The sequence below is a fragment of the Schistocerca piceifrons genome, chromosome 5 (assembly GCF_021461385.2).
Source record: "Schistocerca piceifrons isolate TAMUIC-IGC-003096 chromosome 5, iqSchPice1.1, whole genome shotgun sequence".
NCBI lineage: Eukaryota > Metazoa > Arthropoda > Insecta > Orthoptera > Acrididae > Schistocerca > Schistocerca piceifrons.
In genome coordinates, this window is record NC_060142.1 from 622,296,204 (window position 1) to 622,321,785 (window position 25,582).

Below are 25,582 nucleotides of genomic sequence, written 5' to 3' on the forward strand. Positions count from 1 at the left end.
AACTGTGGCTCGGGGACAAGGCACATTGTTATCTATATAAATTTCATCGTTATTTGGTAGAATGAAGTCCATGACAGGCCGAACATAGCCATTTCCAGTCAATGATCGGTTCAATTGGACCACAGGACAGAGTCCGTTTCATGAAAATACAGTCCACTCTGTTATCGAGTTCAAATGCTTCAAATGGCTCTGAGCACTATGGGATTTAAAAGCTGAGCTCATCAGTCCCCTAGAACTTAGAACTACTTAAACCTGACTAACCTAAAGACATCACACATATCCATACCCGAGGCAGGATTCGAACCTACGACCGTAGCGGTCGCGCGGTTCCGGACTGAAGCGTCTGGAACCGATCGACCACAGCGGCCGGTTTATTATGGAGTCATTACCAGATTGCACAGTGGGGTCCGTGGCTTCCTGTGGTCTGTTCCACTCTCGATCCCTGCCATCAGCTCTTACCACCTGAAATCGGGACACATCTGACCAGGCCACGGTTTTCCAGTCTCCTAGAGTCCAACCGACCCTGAAGAGGCGCTGCACGCTTTGGGTCCGGTTGGCGAAGGCATTCACGTCGGTCGTCTACGGTTATTCTTGTGAGTATTGCTTGTCTCTTAGCAGTGACAACTCTACGCAAAGGCCGATGCATTCAGTCGTTAAGTGAAGGCGGTCGGCCACTGAGATGTCAGTGGTGAATGGTAATGACTGAAATTTGGTATTATCGACACACTATTGAAACTTTCGATCACGGAGAACTGGATTCCCTAACGACTTCCGAAATGGAATGCCGCATGTGTTTGGTTCCAACTGCCGTTCCGCATTCAGAGGCTGTTAATTTCCGTCGTAGGGCCATACGCACGTCGGAAAACCTTTCAATGAATCACTTGAGGGCAAATGGCAGCTCTGACAATGCGCTACTCTTTTATAGCTTGTGTAAGCGATACAACTGCCATTTTTACTAGTGCATATCACTATCCAATGACGTTTGTTAGCTCGTTGTATTTGCTGCATTAATACATTCGTGTCGCAGTAATTCATAACGATCGTAAGAACAAATTTTAGTCGTTGCTTATGATGGAATATAAGAAAATGTGTATGTCTATTCCTAAGGGACCAAACTGCTGAAGTCATCGTTCCCTGGAGTTACACACTACTTAAACTAACTTATGCTAAGAACAACACACACACCCATGCCCGAGGGAGGACTCAAACCTCCAGCGCGGAGCCGGCCGGGGTGGCCGTGCGGATCTAGGCGCTACAGTCTGGAACCGCGTGAACGCTACGGTCGCAGGTTCGAATCCTGCCTCGGGCATGGATGTGTGTGATGTCCTTAGGTTAGTTAGGTTTAAGTAGTTCTCAGTTCTAGGGGACTGATGACTTTAGAAGTTAAGTCCCATAATGCTCAGAGCCATTTGAACCTCCAGCCCGAGGGGCCACGCAATTTATGGCATGGCACCTCAAACCACGCTTCCACTCGGGGCGGCCGGAATAAAACACTGTAAACAAATCTTTAGATGATTTCTAAATGAGAAGAATGAGCATACATCAGTTTAAGATCACGAACTCAGATATTCAATCTATGATTAACACTTTTTTATGGCAGGTCGTCTGTTTAATGTACCGCTGATATTACCTTACGGAAGCCCATATCTTCCACGTATGAAATGCAGTGCAAAACGTATTGTCTATGGTTTAAGTCACAGAGGGCTATAAATCTACTTCCACCTGAAGACCAACAGGAAAATAAAATTCCTGTCGGTCTTTTGGCCAGAATTGTGACGTAAATTTTTAGTTTGCTGCTTGAGTGAGTTACACTCTTGTAATGTGATGGAAGTTGATTCTGAAAGGTTTGATGCCCCTTCCAATATCCTTCCTTTACCCGTCGACTGCGGTGAATCTTTCAACTTGTCATTTCTTCCCTCTTCTCCATTTACATTTTCTACAACATTACTGTATGCAGTCCCTTCGACAACTCCCTTTTTTTTTCTCTCGCTTCTCATCTCACCTCTTCTCTTTGCCTCAACGCACATACGCTGTGCTTTTGGGTGATATTATATATGAACATACAATTCCTTTTCTCATTCATTTTGTTCTACATCAATTGTTTGTACTGGTTTATCGTAATTCAATGTCTCTTCACTAATTCACCTCACCTGACTGAATGACTGCTATCTTTTTTGGATTTATAATGAACTGTGGATTCTGATTCTATCATCGCTTCTTGAATTGTAATCCTTCCTGCCGAAAATTCTGCTACCTGCCTCTTCATTTCGTTGAAAGTCAGGGCCATAGGAAACACAAATCGTGGAGCAGTTGACTTGTGTTCAGTGATATTTATATAATTCACTTTTAATACTCACTATTTAATGCAACAACACAGTTGGAAGCAGTATCATACAGACAGCAATACATTAAAAAACAATCATTTCACAGAAACCAATGACGCAGTTACAAATGACCACAATAACAAAATAAATTCAAATTTCGGTATTATATAAGTCCTATCCCATGCATTAGACTGTGGTAAGAAGTGGATACAATACTAGGAAATACATGAAACAATAAATACAAGAGCTACCACTGAGAGAAAATTTAGAAAATTGTGAGAATTCACGTATTGAAGAACCAAGACACACTACCTCGTACCAAATCCTGAACTCCATTATTTATCCTTGATAGTTCTCAAATCAGTTGTAGTTTAAAAAACTTAATATTCGCTAGTCGTGAATTTACCAAATTAAAAAACAGACAACCTAACAATAAGCATTATCTCTCTCTCTGCACAGTCACATCAATTTTTAGAAAAAAGTAGACAAAACATGACATCTAGAAAACTATCAACCTTTTCTTAAAAGTAAATGTGGCAATTATTACTTTTAACCAGAGTAGGACCACGTTTAAAGCAATTAATCCTGAACTGCAAATTTAGGCTAAGAGTTATTCACGAAATGCTCAACAGGTAATGTTTTACAGGGAAGCCACAGCCAGTGCCTCAGTATATATTATCAAATATCAAAGGCTATAAGACACGATTCTTTCCCTTATTTTTCAATCGGTTTGGAGCTCTGGAGATACGCCTTTGTATCTCGTCCTTTGGGATTTACCTCAGAATCCGCTGCAAAATAGAAAATATAACGACATCTCAGATCGCACCTGAAACAGGCCACTGACAGATACAAACAACAACAAATACCGAGCACAACGTGCAACAGGGTCAAAATACAACATCACCATAACAGAGAGGGCAAAAAGCCACGATCATATCGATCAAAGGGGCACATTCTACAGAACCGGTATACATCAGCGGAATTTATATTATACGAAAGCACAAAACAGGTGAGTCATCAATTAGAATCGTACTGGAGGTGAACGATGAACAGAAATCCTGGCTATGTAGCCACCCGTTCGCACTATCGGGATCACACTGTGTAGTAGGCTGCAGATACAACAACGACGCCGAGCGGGACATTTCACGTGCAAGATATTATCATTCATTGTCTGGTCGTCCACCACCATGCGGCGGCTATCCTTCTCTTCGCAGCGGCTCTACAGGAAAGCAGACTGCCACTTCTCGCGCCAGACAACATTCCGACGACCAGCAACAACTTAAGCCTCCTAACACACGAAGTAACCACACTCCTTGTGCATGTTTCGCTTCCCTAGTCCCGCGCTCGACCAGAGAAGCCACTCCTTGCCAGAGAGGACGCAAACACACTCAAGAGGAGGTATTGCGAACCTAGGAAGCTCGTGCCAACCTAGGCTCATAGTGCTGTATGTGGCACACTTCACATACTTCGTCCTCTTCGTCTTCACTTTCTTGTTGGCCGCTGTTTCCATCCTCTTTTTCTGGAGCTTTCAACTTGTGTCTGTAATGATCCTGCTTCCTCTCGGTCGTAGCGTCTATCGTCACAATTGTTAGACTCTGTCTGTGTGCTATTTTGTTGTATGTTTAGTTGAGCGGCTTCGCATTGGCTGGTAGAAACTTCAAGTTCCCCGCTTCTAACCTCGAATGTTTGGCACTTCTTCATGTCGTCAGCTTTGCAGAGTGAAGCTCACAAGAATACAGCTCATGTCACAAGCGTCACAGCTCACGACCCTGCTGGTTTACTAGTACCAGCGGTTGTCTCCAGTGGGGAGCACGTAACTACTGGGTGATGAAAAAGTCATTATAAATTTGAAAACTGAATAAATCACGGAATAATGTAGACAGAGAGGTAAAAACTGACACACATGCTTATTATGACGTGGGGTTTTATTAGAACCGAAAATAGACAGGTTCAAAAAATTTCCGACAGGCAATATGGGGTGGAGCACCATCCTGCATAAACATCGTACGTTCTAGCAGGTGTTTATCTGCCAGGCTGGGGATGATGCGATCCTGTAATATATCGGCGTACCTCTCAGCCGTCACGGTAGCACTTACAAAACCAGAATCACGCATTTCCTCGAAGAAAAAAGGCCTGACAACGGTAGATGTGGTAAATCCAACCCATGCGGTGACTCTCTCGTCGTGCGATAGAGTTTCGACGAAAGTTCTAGAATTTTCGGTAGCCCAAATTCAGCAGTTGTGGCCGTTGACAGACCCTCGGAGCGTGAAATGACCTTCCTCAGTCCACAACACGTTACTCAACCAATCGTCAGCTTCCGCCATCTTTGGAAAGCCCAGACCGCAAATGCCCTCCGCTTCATTAAATCGCTAGGTAACAGTTCATGATGCCGATGGATTTTGTACAGATAGCATCGGAGGGGACACCTACGTGCCAACCAAACAGTAGTGTATGAAATGCCCGTGCGACGTGCGACTGCACGAGCGCAGACTTCTCCGTGCATAGACGAACCCGCTACAGTCTCCATTTCTTCTGGAACTGTCTCAGCAGCATTATGCCTTGGTCGGCGACTACGAGATCTATCGTCCAAACAACCCGTGGCTTCGAACTTCGAAATCATTCTCGCCACAGCTGCATTTGTCAACGGACTTTTACCCGCTCGAATCCCCTTCCTATGACGATAGGATCGTAACGCTGAACTAGCACATTCCCCATTCTGATAATACAGCTTCACTAAAAGCACCTTTTCAGGTAACGTCAACATGCTGCGACTGCTGGCGCATCTGATTCTCTCTCTCAATTTTTTTTCTTTATTGTTATTTTCAAACCCACACAAACAGGCAGGCTGTCAGCAGCATGTTACGCCCCTCGTCAGCCACAGAGTAGATAAATAAACAACAGAAAGAATCACAGAAGTGACTAACAGTGGGTAATAAAACAGTAGACTCATTAAGACAAAAACGGAGCCGTTCACACTCGTCGATGATCCACACTACAAACTGTTGACACGATGCACAAACACTGAAGATGGCGATGGTACAGGTGAACGATGGAGTGGGACGGTGAACACTGAACACTAAACACGACGGCACACACGAGACGCTGATGGCGATGATCTCCGGCGCGCGAATGTCCACGTAGCGTGTGCGAGTCTGGGGACCTGCCAAGAGGGGAGGAAGGGTGAAGGGGGGAGAGGGGAGAACAAAGATGCCAATGGCTGAGGAGATGGGGGGAGGAGTAGTGGGACAGGGGAGGGGAAGCCTGAGGGAGGAGTGGGGAGAAATGGAGGAGGGACGGAAGAGGGAGCGAAGGGACGGATGGTGCCCAAAGGAGCAAACACAGGAAGAGGGAGGGAGGATCAAAGTTGGTAGGAGGGGCAGATGGAGGGGAGGAGGGCATCATCAGGGAGGGGAGCTGGCAGAAGCCACCTTGGGAGAGGGTAAGGAGGGTGAAGATATGGAGACTGGGTGGGATGTGGGAATACAGGCGCAGCAGCGGGCGGGGGTTGGAGTGGATGAGGGAGACAAGCGGGTGAGGAGGATCGAGTTTTCGGGAGGTGTACAGGATCCATATCCGTTCAAGATTCTCTCTCTCATTACAGCTCCTTTTATACACGATTGTCATGCGCAGTCACTGACGTTTTGCTGTCCAGCGCCATCTGTCAGACATTGTGTGAACTTTGTTTTGATTTTTTATTTTTTTGTTCTAATAAAACGCCATGTCATTCCAAGCAAGTGTGTCAATTTCTAACTCTCTATCTACACTTTTACGTGGTTTATCAAGTTTTCAAATTTATACTGACTCTTTGATCACCCGTTATTTCAGGAGAGTTCAGCAATTCTTAACTGCACATGCGAGCTCTCGGCAGAAGCCTACAAAGTTAAGATCTTCATTCGAACATTTTCGTTGGACTGTTGACTCTCCATGGGCCTTGCAGGAGGTCAAGACTTCGTGAAGTATGGCGGACAACGACGAGCATGACGTCACAAGTTCCTTGCACCCAGGGTTGGAGTGCGCGACTCCGCAGTTCGCTACTCTCCCCCTATTCCCCACGCCACCCTAGGGTCGATGACTTCGCCCAAATGGTTCTCAGCGTTGCCGCTCGCTGTATTCGCACTTCTCTCTGTATTATTGCTAATGTGGTCAACAATTTCCCTTTCTCGCTGTCAATTCTTCCTCTCTATGACTGTTTTATAGAAACGTATTAATAGTCAGAGCTTGAAAGTACCTCTTCACCCGAAAATTTCTTTTATTACCACCCTATCGGTTTCGGACTCTGATAAGACCATCCTCAGGTATCGTAACTGTGCTGTGGCCCCCGAGCGCCGCGGTGGACGTGTACTAGGGGCGGTGTGTCAACTAGAGTCGCACTGGACGTGAACGATGAACAGAAATCGTGGCTGTGTAGCCATGCGTTCGCAGTACCGGAATCACATTGTACAATAGTCTCCATTGCCACAACGACGCCGAGCTTCGTGTCCGGTGGGACATTTCACGTGGACTATATTTTCATCCACTGTATGACCGTTCTCCAACTATACACCAGCATGTATTGGGCGGCAGCTATCCTTCTCTTCGCAGCGGCTCTACAGGAAAGTAGACTGCCAGTTCTCGCGCCGGATAACACTCCTACGACCAGCAACAACTTAAGCCTCCTAACACACGCAACTGCTACACTCCTTCTACTTGTTTCACTTCCCTAGTCCTGCGCTCGACCAGAAAAACCACTCCTAGCCAGCGAGGTAGCAAACACACTCAAGAGGAAGTTCGCTCCTAGTAAATGTCCACTGCGGGCGCTCTGGGGCCACAGGACAGTTGCGACTCCTGAGGATGAGCTTATGAAATCCTGATACTGGTCGAGTGGTAAAAGTAATTTACAATTGAAGTGGTATTTTCAACCTCTGATATAATGCTCACTTATGGATGTTCGTCCAACAGGATTGTGCATATTAATAGTTATATGGTCTTTGCTCCCTACAACACATAGGTGACACTGACTGCTAGTTCCTGTATTGCGGACCATCACATAGCGCTTCTCAGTTTTCCTGACTCAAACTTTGATCTCTTGCTCAGCTGTTTCTCAGTAGTCTTGCAGTTACGGGACGTTCATTACTTACATGAGAGGTTTTATTTAAAATCTGGATTCCCCCCTCCCCCCTTGGTGAAATGTGATGGGACCACCCCCCTCTCACAGCCCCTTCGCCAGCCCCACCACTTCCTCCTTCCACGTCAGATTTACCCAATAGTGGATCAAAATTATGTAAAAATCAATTTCTTTTATTTATTTTAAACAACGATCGAAACACTTCAGCAGAACCATGTTTTATTCAAAAAGTATATTAATCTGTGCGTTTAACACATGATTAAAGAGAGTGTTTCAAATATGCCACGACTGAGTACTATTCAGACGTACAGACAGACAGATACAGACGAACAAAAAGGTTCCACGAAAAAGTAATTTACCGTTTTGACCGATCCCAAAAAACTGATCTTTTGTTGGTGTATTATATTAATTAACTGTAATAGAACATTTACTTACTTCGCAGAAGACAGACAACATTGTTTGTACGTTCCTTTTAACCGTATGATTACCCAACTTTTCAGTCTCTTGCTGTATATGACCACTAAGAGGGTACTTGCCGGTGAACTTACGTAGCTTACGAAACTTTTTGGCAGATCAAAACTGTGTGCCGGACCGAGACTCAAACTCTCGGTACTGGCAGAATTGAAGCTCTGAGAAGGCGTTGTAAGCGGTGCATGAATTGGTCGTTCGGTAGAGCACTTGCACGCGAAAGGAGTAGTCATGAGTTCGAGTCTCGGTCCTGCACATAGTTTTAATCCGCCAGGAAGTTTAATATCAGCGCACACACCGCCGCAGTGCGAAAAATCTCATTTTGGTGACTTCAGCTTAGCTCTCTTCCACAAAATGTTGAGTACTGAAAACAGTAATATCGGCTTTATATACCTTGCTGAATATCACGACTGACTCACTGACTGACTTGGCAGAGAATGAAATCGAATCGAAGTATCTCGGCCTTGCTTGAGTAAAGCATTCAGTTTAATTTAGTGTGGCCATAGAGGATGGTGGGCACTTTAATATTGCATATACTCGTGATTCTATGCATAAAACATAGTGTTATCCATTATCGTAATGTACATTCTCTGAATAAAATTCGACGTGAGAACCAGCGAGAACCAGTATTCATCAGAAAACGCAATAGACCTTCACCATGACCTACGAAGAGCTCTCGCTTGACACCACTGAAGTCACAAATAGTGGTGGTCTGGGGTTGATGGAATGAATACTACACGGCGTCGGGCTCGGAGCTGTCGTCGAAGTAACCGATTTGAAGCAGTTCTTTGTGTCACTGTGGTGCCAACGTCTGCTGAAATTGCTGCTGCAGGTGCAGTACGATGTGCCAGAGCCACACGCCGAACACAATGGTCTCACCTCACGATAGAGCCACGTGGCCGTCCAGAGCCCGTACATTCTCGTAACCACCGCTGCCAGCAATCACGTACAGTGGCTACATTCCTGCCGAGTATTGCTTCACTATCGCAGAAGGAACATGCAGCTTCTCATACCCCCGTTGCAACAGCTCGTTTCTAATCAGTGTAGTGACAATGGCGTCTTTGTCGCCTTAAAGGCATTCTTGACGAACATCAACTTACCACGTATAGTCTCGAAGGTAACTAACGTTCACGAACGTTACAGCCTGTATTTAAAGAAAACCTGATTTGCATCCTCATATTGGTACAACTAGCACCACTTGTATGGACTGTTGCGATATCTGCAAGGAATAGATGTCTGGTGCCGAGATAGGCAGTTGACCCTGAACGTATATAAGTGTAACATACTGCACGAAATAGGTGATCAAATCCGGCACTGCTCGAATATGCTACTGACCAAAAATCACTGGAAACAGTAACAACCGTAAAATGCCAAGGAGCGACCTATAGAGGAATGACCACAAAAATAAACTACAGCAAAAGCTGATGCCAGGCAGGTATACGCAGGGATAATCTTAAGCAAATGTAATTCATACACGAAAGAAGTGGTTTACTACACCTGTTCCAATTTTCCGTGAATATTTTTCATGATTTTGGAACCGTTAGGAAGTACGAAAAAAGAACTTCCCGTTTCTTCACTTGGTCGTTTAATAAACGCAAGACCGTAGCGGAGATGTACAACAATCTCCAATGGTAGACGCAGTAAAAGAGGTGTTGTGTATTACATAGAACTATTTAACTGTGAAGAGCGTAATGACAGATTACAATTTCAAAACCCACAACATGTATATACACCATCGGAACCACCTGAAGTAGAAGAAATAGAAAAGATTATCAAAGCATTTAAGAATTACAAAGCACAAGGAGACGATGGGATACTAGCAGAAATGTGGAAACTAGGGGCCTTATCCGCATGGCAGAAAATTCACAAAGTAATTAAAGACATTTGGATAAAAGCAATCATACCCAGTGGCAGGAATCAAGCATTGATCCATCCTCCCCATAAAAAAGGAAATAAAACAGACACCAACAACTAGAGGAGCATATCCATGTTACCAGTGACATAGAAAATACTTTCTAAAGCACTTTTAAATAGAATAGAGGAACAAGCAGGACCTAATATAGGAGTTTATCAAGCAGGATTTAGGAAATGTAGATCATGTGCAGTACAGATTCTTAATTTAAAAACAGTTTTGAGAGTGAGAGCTATACAAAATAAAAATAGAATAGCTACTTTCGTATACACCAAGAAGGCCTACGACTCAGTTGACAGACTAACACTTTTCCATGATGAAAACACCAGAAGACTTGTAGAACAAACACTCACAGATACATCAAGAATTAAGTTTCAAGACGAAACTTCTGAACCATTCAGTATCAAAACAGGAGTTCGACAAGGAGATGGACTGTCCCCAATTCTCCTTAACTTAGTTTTAGATAAAATATTAATAACATGGGAAAGCGCATTAAAAAACGCACAAAGGGTATAAGCATGGGCCAAGGAAAGGACAAATTGGAAGTGAAATGTGATTCTTCAGTTTCTCCCGGCGTATTTGCTGCTAGAACTGTCCACGGGTATACTGCCGGTTCATAGTGTCCAACGGGCACAATATTTCGGCGATCAGACACGTCGCCATCGACGCTACGTCAGATTGCGACGCCCTCGTCTTCGCGACCGCCGGCGCGCGGGCGCGGACGGCGAAGAGAGCGGCCCGCGGGGAGTAGGGATTGAAATCGGCCATCCGCCCTCAGGAGCTCAGTTCGTCAGCGCACCTGACGAAGGCGACATGTCTGATCGCCGAAATATTGTGCCCGTTGGACACTATGAGCCGGCAGTATACCCGTGGACTCTTCGTGGAAGTGAAATGTTTAGCCTTTGCGGTTGATATGGAATTGATAACTGAAAACCGAACAGACGCTACAGTTATCATTGATCTGTTACGCAAGATTGCTAAAATGACTGGGCTAAAAGTATCCTATGGAAAAACCGAGTACATAAAACACAAACACAATACAGAAATGTTTATGAAAACAAAGCATGGAAAAATAAGAGAGATGATGGACTCAAATACCAGGGGGAGTGGATCCAAGCCAATCTACTGGATAACACAACAAATAAAGATAGAATAAAAAAGTTAGAATTTGCATTGAAATTGACACAAAACTACTACAGTAAGAAATCAATATCCATACAACCGTAGATCAGACATTATAATTCAGTTATTAGGACACGAGCACCGTATGGATCAGAGTGCCTAACATTGAATAAGAAAGGCGATTTAACAGAACTACAAAAAAAGAGAGAGAAAAATACTAAGAAAAATTCAAGGTCCTGAAAGAAACAAAGAAAATAGGTGGATTAAAAGGAGAAATGAAAACTTACACAAAAATACAGAAAATATCAGAGGTACAATGAGGAAGAGACGACTAAAATTTTGAGGACATTTAAAAAGAATGGAAGAAACACGGATTACAAAGAAAATTTTTAATTATGTTTGTAAGCTGAAAAAAAACTGTAGGATGGATAGAAGTAGTATAGAAAGACGCCAACAAAATAGGTGTTACAGAAGAAAAAATACGTGACAGGAATCACTTCAGGCTACTGATAGAAAACGCAAACTATGAACAAGATGAGCCAAAACCTCTACCCTAGAGATTGTGGGCAGATGAGCAGAGACGGGCAGTTGGCGCGAAAATGAAGAGGTACTGCGAAGAACGGAAGGAAAAGAAACACCATAAGTCTTAAGTTGAATGCGGTTTATAGCTGGCCAAATTTATAAATTAAAACAAAAAAAACACCGTTGCTGTTGAAATACCAAGGACGAGAGTTGGACAACGTGTTACGTACTGTCAAATACATGGTGTGCCACTAGAAATTGTCCGTAGTAAGGGACGTGAGAGAAACGATCAGACGAAGCAAGGATGGCCACTCTCGGCTCGGCTCTAAAATTCATCCATTCACAGTTACGAGCACATGTGAGTAGAGTAGATGTGTTCCACAGCAACAGAGATGAACAAGTGGTCATAGCTCTGCAACCACATGGATACTCTGCAAATCGCAATTAAGTGATTGGCAGGGGGTTCGTTGAACCACCTTCATAATAATTCTCTGTTACTCCAATTTCAAACAGTTGTATCTTTCAGTGCGAGCTCCGATTTCCCTCATTTCATTATGATGATCGTTCCTCCTTGTGTAGTTCGCCATGCATAAAATATTTTGGTATTCGGAGGAAAAAGCTGGTAAAAGATATTTCGTAAGAAGATTCCGCCGCAGCGAAAAACCCTTAAAGATATGAAATTTAGAACCCATGTTTAGTGAACTACTACCATCTCTCAAAATATGGAGATCAACGAGCTTGATTCAGAAGAGATTTGTTTCAGAGTAACGAAGATGAAGAAGTGTTCATGGTCAGACGTGATTTCTAGAGCATATGTTTACTACACTTTTCCGCTTCGAACATTCATTCCCGTCATATCTTGAATATTTAATATTCCTCTTGGGACACCCTGTGTGTATAGTGAAATGGACGAAAGAATCAGAGATATTACAGCTCATATGGAAGTTTGTCAAAAGTCGTTCTCTCCAAGCACTGTTCTCTAATGGAGCAAAGAAGGTGAAGAAGGATAGCGATACGAGAAGGTGCACCCCGACAGACACTTTAAGGTAGATATCGGAGTATAGAAACAGATGTTAGCCTAACTGTGTGTCAGATTACATGTTGTGCTGATATCCCAGCGTCGTAAGAGCACAAATTCTGAGTGCGAAATGCAATCAAGGGTTGTTCCTTGCACTCGAAAGGGTAAAGCCAAAGAGCGATCAAACACTTCTTTATTCGATGATCCCTGTCCGTACCGTCCTCGTAGTTCGGTGTTGATTTCGGTGACGTTCCTATCTGGCGAGGGAACACATGTGAGACGAGAGAACAGAAAAAGAAAAGGCCCCTTTGAAACGCCGGATGAAGGTAGAGAAATCCGTACGGAAGCCTGACGCCCGCGCCGCCCTGCTGAATGGAAAGCTGCGCCCCAAGCCGACGTACGTGAAAGAGGTGACTGGGCGCTCCGGCACGCCAGGGAGGCGCGTTTTCACGCTTCCGGCCTCAAGGAGGCGCCGTGCAGCGCCCGCTAAAGGCTGGAGGCGGCCGTGGCGTGAGTTGCAAACCGAGCTGCCGCAGCCGCCGCCGCCGCCGCCTCCGCCTCCGCCCTCGCCGCCTTCACCGTGGACCCCCCGCCCCTCTGCAGCACGCCACGGCGCGCCATCCATCTCGTCCGGCACGCTGAATTCGATACGCCTCGTTAGCTCCGAAACTGCGAGGAAAAATGTCGAAAAAAGCGAGCGCCGCGCAGCTGCTATGGGGTGGTGTCGGAGTGGAGAAAGAGAGGGAAGTGACGGAGGGGGCTCCATGTCTCTGTAATTCCTGTGTCTTTCCGCTACAGGGATGCAGTACACAACTCCGCTGGATGTGAACACTTGATATTTCGTGCATTCCGTTTTGAATAGTCTCGCCTATGCTTTACTCTTGTTCCGGTTACACGTCGAAGATGCGAAAAAGGTAGTGTAAGAAAATTTCGGAAGTGCAGAATGTGCCACAGTATACAGTGAACTCAGCAGGCTATTTAATTAGACTGCCCTATCGTATCTGAGGAAGCTTTAAGTCCTGTTGAAGGCAAGAAGAACCCATCAAGCACAGAAATGGGGCTTAACTGTAGATATAAGTCAAGTCAAAAGTGATGAAGAACAGAATAATAGTAAATATCTCATTTGTGCGGCCATGGTGCTCGCAGTTCCTTTGTAATTATGAAAGCTGTTTGAGTTCTCCGTTTGATATATATATATATATCAAATGCACATTGGAATGACCTGTTCGTATCATTACAATGTATCGACTATAATTGATGGGACAGTACTTGGACTAAACCTAATGTTTTAGTTGTAGAGTTAGAAAATTCCGTCATAAAGATTGCTGAGGGTATGTTAATTGATGCCCTTCGTTGTAAAAGAACGTGTGTTAAAATTTTAGGTGTTGTTTAGAGATTTAAAAACTTTCTTTATGAAGGTTACTGAAGAGTTATTATGTTCTTCCAGTAAATCTTTTCCTCCCATTGTCGCTTGTCCGCCTATTTCTGCACTTGATGCTGAGGTTTTTGCTTTAATTTCACGTTGGCTAACAGCACTACTAATTAGACCAAAATATAATTATGCTTACAACTAGCCCATTCACCAAGTGGTAACTAGTAACACAAAACGGATTTAGTAACCTATATACCCCAAGTCTGAATTCAAATAGCTTTAATAACAGAACAGTGGGGGAACGTATCTTGGAACACTTTTCGGGTTCTCGCCTCTAGTCAGCCATGTAATATTTCAGTACAGTTTGCTACTGCTTTTTGAAGCTACAGTATTATCTTAAAGTCAATGCAGTCTTTTTCTGTAATTATAAACATCACTTCATAAAAGTAAGACTTTTCCAAATGAAAAACTTTTACAAGATACAACACTGTCACGCGCCTAGGAACAAAAGATTGTATTCAAGTAGCAGTTCGCCGCTTTACCTCGGAGGGTGTCTCCCGCAGTCAGAGACGAAACGTCAGCGCTGAATTTTATACATCGACCACGGCCTATGAGCCCGGAAGTTTTAAGTGAAGACTGTGAAATATCTTCACAATTCCGTATTTAATAGTCTATGACTCATATTATTACTCTACAACACACCAAAAAGCAGCACGTGAAATCGAATTAAGAAGGAGACTTTGAAATATCAGCTATTCGTCACAAACAGAAATTTCCATTTTCTAGGCAGAGAAATTAATTAACTCTTCAATGAAACTGTGTTCATTTGGAAAATGTCATGTGAGTCATGGTAGAGGATCCTCCATTTTAAGATGCAAGGTGCTGCACGACTGACAAAATATCGCTCATCTGTCCACAAAGCTTGTTAACTAGTTTTTAAAGTATACAGAATTTTAATCACCACAGAACTCCGTAACTGAAGAAATAATATTCTCCATAAAGTTCTAATATATTATACACCACTCCAATAAGCACAACTTGTAATATTTTCAAAAGCTGCAAAAACAGTAGAAAATACCGTTAACTGGGTTTAGTGCTCTCTGGTGAGAGTTCCGTATTACACGTTCTGTTTTTCTCATTTCTGCCTTTTAGCCTGATTTACTTTGCACATATGAACACTGACTTACTTATTTTCCACAAAAATCTTACCATGACACTATCAAAGAACTCTGTAACACTACTGTCGATGTCACCTATAACGTTCTTACCAACCTTCTTTGTTTGCTTTTACTTAATGTGAGTTCTGTATAACCATGCTCTTTGATGTAACATCGATGTAAATGTTTGTTCGGTGTTTGTGATAATTTATGTAATTGTAATTAATCCCTAGATATGAATTTCATGAATAATGTGCTGTACAAGAATGGAATAGTTAAAACTTTACCTGTAGTACTGGTTCATACATAGTGCACGCAGGTTTCTAATCAAGTAAAACATGGATTGATGCTCCTTTGTTGCGAAACTCGTTTGGTGGGAACAGAAAAGTTAGATCTGTCGCTAGCAGACGAAGGGTTCGCATCTTGTGCACTGAACGAGCCACGACGAACGGCAAGATCATACAATATATCTTGCATCGGGTTCTTATTCATGGCATACTTTGGCTGGCTGCAGTGACACTGAAAAGAGAGTTTTCAGAGCTAGTTACTCAGCAAGAGCCATGGATACATTTGCCGCCATTTTTGAATAGCCACTGTGGAAGATTTACCTTAAAACTTTCAGTGCTGGATGAATGAGATCGATCAGTCATAGTTTAACTCGCCATGTCACCTTCTACAGATTTGGTTGTAGACTGAGAAACATTTATGGAGGTTTAATGCCGTGGGTGAATCTTGTAGTATGGCATCCACTGTGGGGAGACAGATTTCTTGAAAGGCCTGTGTAGAGGGGAGGGGGTGGATCTGGAGGTAACAGTGGTGGGGATAATTTCGGAATACATGTGCTGAAGCTAAGGAGTACAATGTCTCAGTTTATTGGAAAGACGGAACTGTGCAGCAGTGAAATCTGAACTAAAAGTGAGTCAAACGTTTATGAACATTTTGTGTAGTGAAATATCACAAACAGTCGTCATGATGGCAACACAAGAAAAAGACGGAAGATAGTAGCAGCAGATGTGATGAGGCAAGCTACATATCCAGAGGAAGATTGAAGGAAACGTGTGCTGTGCCAGTGACCGCTGAAGCAGCGAAGATGTGCACTTGAGGTGTCCATGCTGAAGTCCGTTGCTTGATCAATGGTCGTGGCAGCAGCACATTTCTGAGCCGGCTACGAAAACCAGAGGGCATGAAAAACCATATAAAGTAAGATGAAGCTCACATCACTCATAACGGGAGGTTAAATATAAGAATTCAGAAATTGTACTTTTTGTTCTCTCTTAGGAATGCTAAAGGGAAAAGTGGATACTTGATGAGCAATATAGCGAAAAATGAGAAGCGGAAAGTGGCTAATGTTACTGTCGGTACAACAAATAATACTGTTGAAGCGCGTACTCATATTGTTTGTAATGAGGAGGAAATTATGAAAGATAATATGCGGGAAACGTTTCAAGCTCTTAAGAGTAAAGTAGAATCACTTTCCTAGGATATTAACAGTAAATTTGATGAAGCGAAGAAGGATACCAAGTTGATAAAAGAATCACTAATACTACAATTTACAAAATGGAGGAAACAGTAGAGGCTTCTGCTAGGGATAGTAACAGTAAGTTAGAGAAATTTATCAAGGATACTGACAGTAAATTTGACGACATGGAGTAGCTCTCACTGAGACAGTGCAGCATCAGCTAGGGATTTTAGCAAAGAATTTGAAAATAGATATGAACGAGTTACCGACTTTATGGAATAATACACGTCAATAAAGAATAATAAAAATGAAACACGTCCAGCAGGACCTAGTAAAGAGATCCATGAAATTTATTTTGCAAACTGCTGTTGGTAACTAGACTGAGAATTGCCAAAGGACAATCTTTCTTGTAGATAACGACTTTGTAGCATAGGAACGTGTTCAGTCCACACTATTTGTTGAAGCAGATTCCGTTAAAAATTATTATGTCAGTTGTGCAAAGGAGCTTTTTCAGAAGGTATGTGGTATTCAGCATGAGACCCTTCAGCTGGAAATGTAACTAAGAAGTTAATTTCAAAATTGAAAACAAAGCTACCGTAAATTACATTGATCGAAATGTTTTCAGTGGAGAGCACTATTTGAAAGCAGGCAATTTCCATCTTTCTGTTACTGAAAGAAAAGTACACGGGAGAGAAATGCAGAAAAAATTTAAGAAAGTTGGGTGTACCTTGTATGAAATATCTGCGTTCTCAGCAGAGGCAAAGAAGTGTAATGGTTTGAAAGCATAAACTGGAAATAAAAGGAAAGTGGGAGCCGAATCGGAAACAAACCAACAAATAAGAATGAAAGGTAGAGCCAAAGTTGCTCAGAAAAAGCATGGATGGGAAAAAAGTAGTTTGCATTTTTCTAATTGGGGAAGAATACTGATGACAAAAGCAAAGTTGAGAGGTGTTCAAAATTTACGGTAATAGATATTATAATGATCATCAGAAAATAAACATGGCAAAGAGACGAGAAACAGTAGTTTGTTAACAACTTACTGTGACTCTTGAGGATAATGATATTGAAGCAGTAGTTGTCACTGAATCGCAAATTGTGCCCTGTTACTTAAATCCTTTATAATAGACACAGAGTATAAGATTTTAAGGTCATACGTTTCATTGGAACCAACAATAAAATAACGAAGATACAAGTATTATATAATGTTGGGGATCAAGGAACAATATTGGAAGTTATTGACATTGTGGCAACAGATGCACACAGGATGGTAAGAAACAGTCTGAAAACCCTGTGACTGCGTGAGAGGTAGTGTTCATTAATAACTGTCAAAAAGATATTCGACATGTTGCGCCAATATAAGTACCATTTAAGCCAGTCAATCAGGCCACTGCACTCGCAGATTCAAGTGGGCCGCCATGCACGATTCGCGTTAGTATTTCTCATAGCTTGGATGACAAGGTACGACAATCTTCAGCCCCTGATAACCGAGCAGTTTAGTCACTTTAACACACAAACCAACCAACCAAGCAGGGAAGAACCTCTGAAGATTCAGAGTGGTGCACAAGTCGTCATGTGTGAATGTCAAAGAAAATCTCAGGCAACGAGAGAGTGAGACTTAACTAGAAAGAATTTGAGCCTTGAAGTTGTTCCCCTCTGACAGTTCGCAACCATTCAGAAAGAACACAAGGTCCAGACTAAGTCTTTCTATACTGCAGAAATCACCTGCCGGGTTCAGGATTTTAGTGGCCACGGAGGGTGAAGTGGTGGCGCCACAGGTGTGGGGTGTTGAACTTAGGGAGCCGGTGTGGTTGGTTGTCACATACCCGAAACAGTCAGTTAAACATCGTTGTCTGGAAACACATTTATAGTTTGTGATTTTACAACATGCACTGTCTTCTCTGGTGCGGTGATGAGTGCATTGATCGTACACCATTGTGCAGAGAGAAATGCAAATGTAACACACCCGAAGCTGCAGGCGTTGCGGTAGGGAAGGATCCAGCATCAAAATCGTGCAGGCAGCCGGATCGCGAGATTGTAGGCGCTAGCGTGCAGCAGCTCATCAACAGAGTGCGCGGCACTTACCAGTGCTCTCGAAGATGGATACACACCTAGGCATTTACCAACGGAATACCACGGATGGCGGGTGTCGAGAAGGTCGAAGCTCAGGACCTCAAGCGGCAATACAGCGTATAGCCAGGGAAGCAGTACTCATGTACCTCGCCCAACAGGTTTTAGTCAACAGCTTACAGTCACCAGGTATGGACCTTCAGCAGAGGAAGTTGCAGCTAATCTACACGTTCTCTCACTCACGGATGTGACCAAACAGCAGGGGCAGCCTGCAGCAGCTGTGTCCCACCACAGCTGGCTGGCTGCCGTTTCGGAGGTGAAGTCTACACACAGGCAGCAAGTTGCCCATCATGATTCGCCAACCATGTAGCTAGTGAGAGTGTCATTGTCTCGGAATCAAAGATGCAGATGGTATGACCAGACACGGGGCCTGAGGCTTCTGAAACCAGGGTATTTAAGGTAGACATAACATCACTGTGACAGGCGATGCGGTAATTTGCCCTCATGAACTGGAGGCGTTAGCGGTGTAGTGTCCGCGGTAGTGTCTCAGTAATTGTCAGTTGTCCCTATTTTCTGAGCTTCCAATACAGTTACGATGCCACAGAGCGACTGATCTCGGATATTGCATATTATTACTGCGTACTGTGTAGCTAGCAGAATGACGTAACGGGCGCTACCATACTACACTGTCTGCATTCCTCACTTACGGCTCGGCTCAGTGTAGCAAACCGTCGTGAGCAGTGTCCCGCATTATGCATCACTTGCCGTCTGCACCAAGTAATAATTTTGAAAATTTACATCAGCAATCGGGAGTTGTTCTGTGGATAGATGTTCTGTGGACGTAAATACTTGTCAACTTTAGTGTCATTAACAAAACAATCCACCTAATCAGAGTGCATCAGCATAAATGACGAAATAAGGAAACAATAGCTGCGCTCAATTCCAGCGAATCTAAATATTAACAGTATATCTTACACAAAAGGTCAACTGGAAAAAAAGTAATACTATAAAAGAGTGTTGTTTATAAAAAAAGGAAAACAAAATGTAAACAAGGAAATTACAGCTAATTAACCATATAACCTGGCAAAGAATAATATTAAAACAAGCTTGCTGCATACACGCCTAAGAAGGTAATTCCTAAATGTAATATAAAGGAGGGATGAGGAAGACGTTCAAATGATCAGACTAATTCTGTAAGTCAAAACTAAAAATAGCAAGAAACAGTAATTTGAACGTCACAGAAGAATGCCTACATTGCGCTTCAATATGGGTAAGGCAGACAGGTTACTAAAGGAACAAACACTAGACCCACCGACTAAACAAAGAAAAATCACCTGTTAAACATAACAATTATTTAAGAGCAAACCTCTGGGGTCTAATTTCACAAAGAAGTTTCCACAACTGAAACGCACAACTTGATCCTGCATGGTTAAAAGGAAAACACTGAACTACGCAACTGATAACGGAGATTTTAGGTGAATCTCAGCCAGACCACAGGTGGCTGCAAAACCAATTTTCTCCTCAAACACCACTGGAATGACACTGTTCTCGTACACAGGCTTTGAAGAACAACGCCACGGGCAGTATTCAGTTGTGTACGGCCAGTGCCTTATTCACTGGAGGCCAGATGCCATGTACCGCCTGCTCACTCGCACCTGGAAATTATTCCTGTCTGTTGATAACAAGTTGCCGCTAGCTGCTAGTTCCGGCCCGGACTCAACTCTACGCTGTCCAACTGCTTGCATCGCGAACTTACAGTTCCCACACTGCTGCCCGTTTTGAGCCCTTATCGAGTCCTCCTTCGTTGGCTCTCTATAGACTCATGGCTTCCAGTCTCCAAGATACCAATGGCCACACGTCCTCCAAACATACGGGGTCTTTATTAAAGGCCATTATTAAAGCCACTTCTCGTTTCCAAAGCCACACACTGTCGGACGCGGTGTTCATTTATCTATTTTTAGCCAATTAAGTAGTTTCAGCTATTGTTTGCAAACATACGTGTCAAAGGAAAAGTGTTAAATATTCCAAATATAGAAAAGTGCCTAAGCTAAGATATTCATTAATCAGAAAAAATGTAACCCTTATCTAAAGAACTACGCTGAAGAGCCAAAGGAAACTGGTATAGATGCCTCACTTCGTGTAGGGTCCCCGCGAATACTCAGAAGTGTTGCAGCACTGCGTGGTATATACACGACTAATGTCTGAAATGGTGCACGAGGGAACTGACACCATGAATCCTGCAGAGCTGCCCGCAAGTCTGTAAGAGTACCAGGGGGTGGAGGTCTCTTCTGAACAGCACATTGCAAGGCATCTCAGGTACGCTCAATAACTTCCATTCTGGGAAGTTTGGTGGAAAGCGGAAGTGTTTAAGGGGAGCTTTACTATATTTTGGTTATAAAAATTAAATTTTTTTAAACTGCATTTTTGGATCCATAAAAGTCTTTAGAATCTACTCCTGAAACGGTATTTCCGAATTCGGAAAGGAAATGTATGTTATTCGCGGTCCAACAAAGAAACGCACCTGCCTGAAATCGGCCTTGTTTACGCACTAGTTTTTTCTTTTTTTTCGGAGGACGAGTTATTGTACCGGCGCTTGGGAGGAAACACACAAAATTCAAATGAAAGTTTGCATGCGTGTGTTTGGAAGTTAGCCCCCAAGCATTGGCATTCTGGGGCGAAGACTGTGGAGATTGTGACTTTCCTGGCAGTGAGCAGCTTCAACGAAGGGTATTCAGCAGTTCTGAAGACCATGATAACGATGGACGTCACCCTGGGACTCTATTCGACGCAGTTCGCGAAGCATTCGAACGACCACCGGATTCAAGCGGCCGAAAACCGCTTGTAACCGGCCGTACGAGCGGCTCTGGAGCAGGGCAGGATGGACACAATCGAGCAGAACGCCCTCTATGAGGAAGAGGACGGACTAGTTTATGGACCCGGAATAGCAAATTGAACGTATGTCGCATTATATTGTATTTATACGTAGTCAAAACTTCAAACGCGTTTTTCTCGAAACGAATTTTGTTATCGCGCTGTGTGGTAACTTCAAATCTACTGAACCGATTGGCATGATTCTTTGTTTCCGACGAAGCTAACTAAATTGTCTAGGAGCTGAACCACTTTTCTTCCGATCCAGCAACTATAAATATTTTTACTTGGCCAACGAAGTAGAAAAGTATATGAAAAAACCCTATTTTTTCAAATTGCCACCATTTTGTTTCCTATGGTCCAAATAACTTAAGCGAGGTACAACTCCTAAACAATCTTGCATACTTCGCTAACGTCAACTCAATTTTGATTTCAGACGTGCCGGCTGACCTGTGACATACCGCGCGTGCAGGTCTACATCGAAATTTTGTTTCGTTCCGACGGCACTTCCGCCTTTGCTCTTCAACATTTCCGGTCGAAGAAACTCCAGTTTGTAGAGGAAATATCAATAACCTTTTTGACCAAATTTTACATTGATATTTATAACTCATCCCGAGAAAAAAATTCTCAAAGAACATGCTTCTTTCGGGCCAAAGATAGTAAACCACCCTTCAACTCTGAAGAGTGTTCCTGGAGCCACTCTGTAGAAACTCTGGACGTTTGGACGCCGCACTGTCCTGCAGGAATTGCCCAAGTGCGTCGGAATCCACAATGGAGATGAATGGATGCAGGTGATCAGACAGGATGCGTACGTACATGTCACACGTCAGAGTCGTGTCTAGATGTATCGGGGGTCCAATATCACTCCTACCACACATGCTCCACACCATTAGAGAGCCAATACAAGCTTCAACACTCCCCTCCTGACATGTATGGTCCATGGATTCCTGAGGCTGTCCCCATACCCATACACGTCCATCCGCTCGATACAGTTTGAAACGAGACTTCTCCTACCAGACGACTTGTTTCTAGTCATCAAAATTCCAATATCGGTGTTGACGACCCAGGCAAGGCGTAAAGCTTTGTGTCGTGTAGTCATCGAAGGTACACGAAAGCCCATATCGATGATGTTTCGTCGATTGGTTCGCTCGCAGAGACTTGTCGATGGCCCAGCACTGAAATCTGCAGCAATTTGCGGAAGGAAAGCTGAACGACTCTCTTTAGTCGTCGTGGGTCCCGATCTTGCAGGATCTTTTTCCGGCTGCAGCGATGTCGATGATCTGTTGTTTTACCGAAGTCCTGGTATTCACGGTACACTCGCGAAATGGTCATACGGGAGATGCCGTGTCCCATTGCTCGTGCGCCGACAATAACGTCACGTTAAACCTCACTTAAATCTTGGTAACCCGCCACTGTAGCAGCAGTAACCGATATAACAACTGCGCCAGACACTTGTTGTCTTATAGAGGCGTTGCCGACCACAGCGCCGTATTCTGCCTGTTTACATATTCTGTATTTGGATACGCACGACTATACCAGTTTCTTTCGCGCTTCAGTATATTATATAACGTTAATTATCACGTCAAATTTATTTTAAAGTAACGAATAGAAATCGATGATTCAAGACTCATGTACCTATCTCTCTTGTTCCCTTTTCTACGTGATACGTGTAATTTTTCTGTGAAAATGGGGTGCTTCATTTCAATAGTATCACCATAAAAAGAATATCGGTTTTCATTCTGGTAAGTTGATCACCTCAAGTTATCCTCCAAATGGAAGCCATTTTTAACCAATAGTTTTGGCATTGGTTATTGCAGTAGCTGGTGCTTTGTGTGGAAGTGTGGACGATCCGTCGGGATTCTCTACCGATCACAATTTCAGTTTCACTAAATAAGAAGCTGCTCTACTTATGTGTATTACTGGAAGTGTGGTGTTTATATAGGCGACAATGTATTAATTTCTTTACCCATTTCAACACAGTCTTAATGCAGCCACACGGATCTGATGCTATTTGGTGACATTGACTTGGACGCAATACAAAAAGTAGCAGATGGTAATACATTCACAAAATCAGTTATCAGAATGCATTGATGACCCAAAACATTATGACCACCTGCTGAGAAGCTTGTTTGTCCCTCTTTGGAACGCAATATATCAATGACCATGCATATCACGGATCCGTCAGTTTTTCGATGGGTTTGTGGAGGTGTGTGGCATTATATGTCTACACACAGGTCATGTAATTACTTAAATAACGGGCCGCTGATTTGGGTACGCACTCATGGCACCCTGTAGCGACCCGGATGGGTTCTATAGTATTTGCATCAGACGAAATTTGTAGCTCAGGTATAAACAGTGCGTCTTTGATTACTATCACAAGTCACGCGCAACTGCAGGGGAGTGTCTCCTATAGCATAATACCGCTCCCACCACCCTGCGTCCGTGACGCGCTACAATCTTCGAGCCACCCCTCACTTCGATGAAGGCATTTGTGAAGACCACCGTCGCCCTAGTGTAGCAAGAATGTGATTCACCCAAGGTGCCAAAAGTCACAAGCTGCAAACTTACACATACGCTCAACAAACACACAGAATGACAACACCACACAGAAAAGAACCAGATGGTACACTATGACACACACACATATTAACACACAGACTTGCAAACATCCTAAAGAGGCCGGGCTTCCAAATAGTATATAAGTCTGGACAAACCCGCCAGCCACACCTAGGCCAACCAGCTACCAAGAGGGATAAATTCCAGCAACCAGGAATGTATAAAACTGATTGTCAACGGTGTGATGCAGTATACATAGGCATGACACGCAGGAATTTTAAAACATGATACAAAGAACATATTACGTGTTGGAAGTACGAAACAAATCATTCCACATTTGCGGAACATTTAAAACACCATAACCACCTTTCTACAAACATGGAACAAGAAATGGAAATAATGAGAATAAGCAACCATGACAAACATATTACACAAATGGAAGAAAACTTCCATATCCAGAAAGCCATCGCTAAAGCAAACATGTGATAAATGAACAAATGCACATTAGTTCAGGATCCCTACTACACTTAGTGAAAGAAATGATAATATAAAAATCGTCCCTCTCACACAAGTAATAAAAAAGACACACACACACACACACACACACACAAAGCCCACCAAAAAAAAAAAGTTTTATCACGCAGAAACACTCACACATATACATATACACACAAATGCATACACAAATAGATCACAGATGCTTCAAAAATTACACTAGAAGTGGCCAATAACATGCGATCTTTGGCCATAACATTCGACAGTCGCCAACACAAACCAAAACACTGCACACGAGAAGAGTTAGCGACAGTTGGTACGACAACTACCGTGGTTGTACGACCGCTGCAGGAACATCGCAGTGCGCAAACCACCTACGCCACCCGCAGCAATCACGTTCCCTGCAGCGGCAGCGCCATATCACAGTGTAAATGTATGTGTGTGTGTGTGTGTGTGGCCATTTACCACGGGATAATTATATATTTTTATTTTTTAATTATATTTTATGATTTCGGTTGGGGTGGCTTTAAATATTGTGGGCTAGCATGAGACTTAATTAACTTATACCGTGATAACACTGCCCCGAAGTACGTACGATATGATATTTTTTAAACACAATGCGCGACTCATCGCCTTCTAATAAATAGTTTGCATGAGCGCTGCTATTTAGAAAAGAAAATACCCGTATTCTTAAGCAAACTGTAATTATTAATATGGGTATCAGGGGCTACTGGTTATTTATGTACCAAACTACACAAAGATTAACTGAGATATTGCGGAATGTAATGATTTTCAATATTTATTGTTCATTATTGGCAAGGCAAAACTCTTCTGACGTTAGGCGGCCAAAATGAAACATACGGAACTCATTCAGTATTGTGAATTTTCGTAAATGAAATCTATCGCTACTGTCTTTAACTTTGAAATTAATGAAAGATCGAAACTGAGAAGTCTCTCGCATTTACATTTAATAACATGAATCGTCAGGGTAATGGCCGACTAAATCCTGCTAGGGGAGATGAGCTCCCTGCACTACGAAGTTCTATAAACATTTTGTTAATTATAATTAATAGTTGCGATCATGACAACTAAGTCAATAATACACACTTTCTAATAACAATTGAAAGCATATTTTACT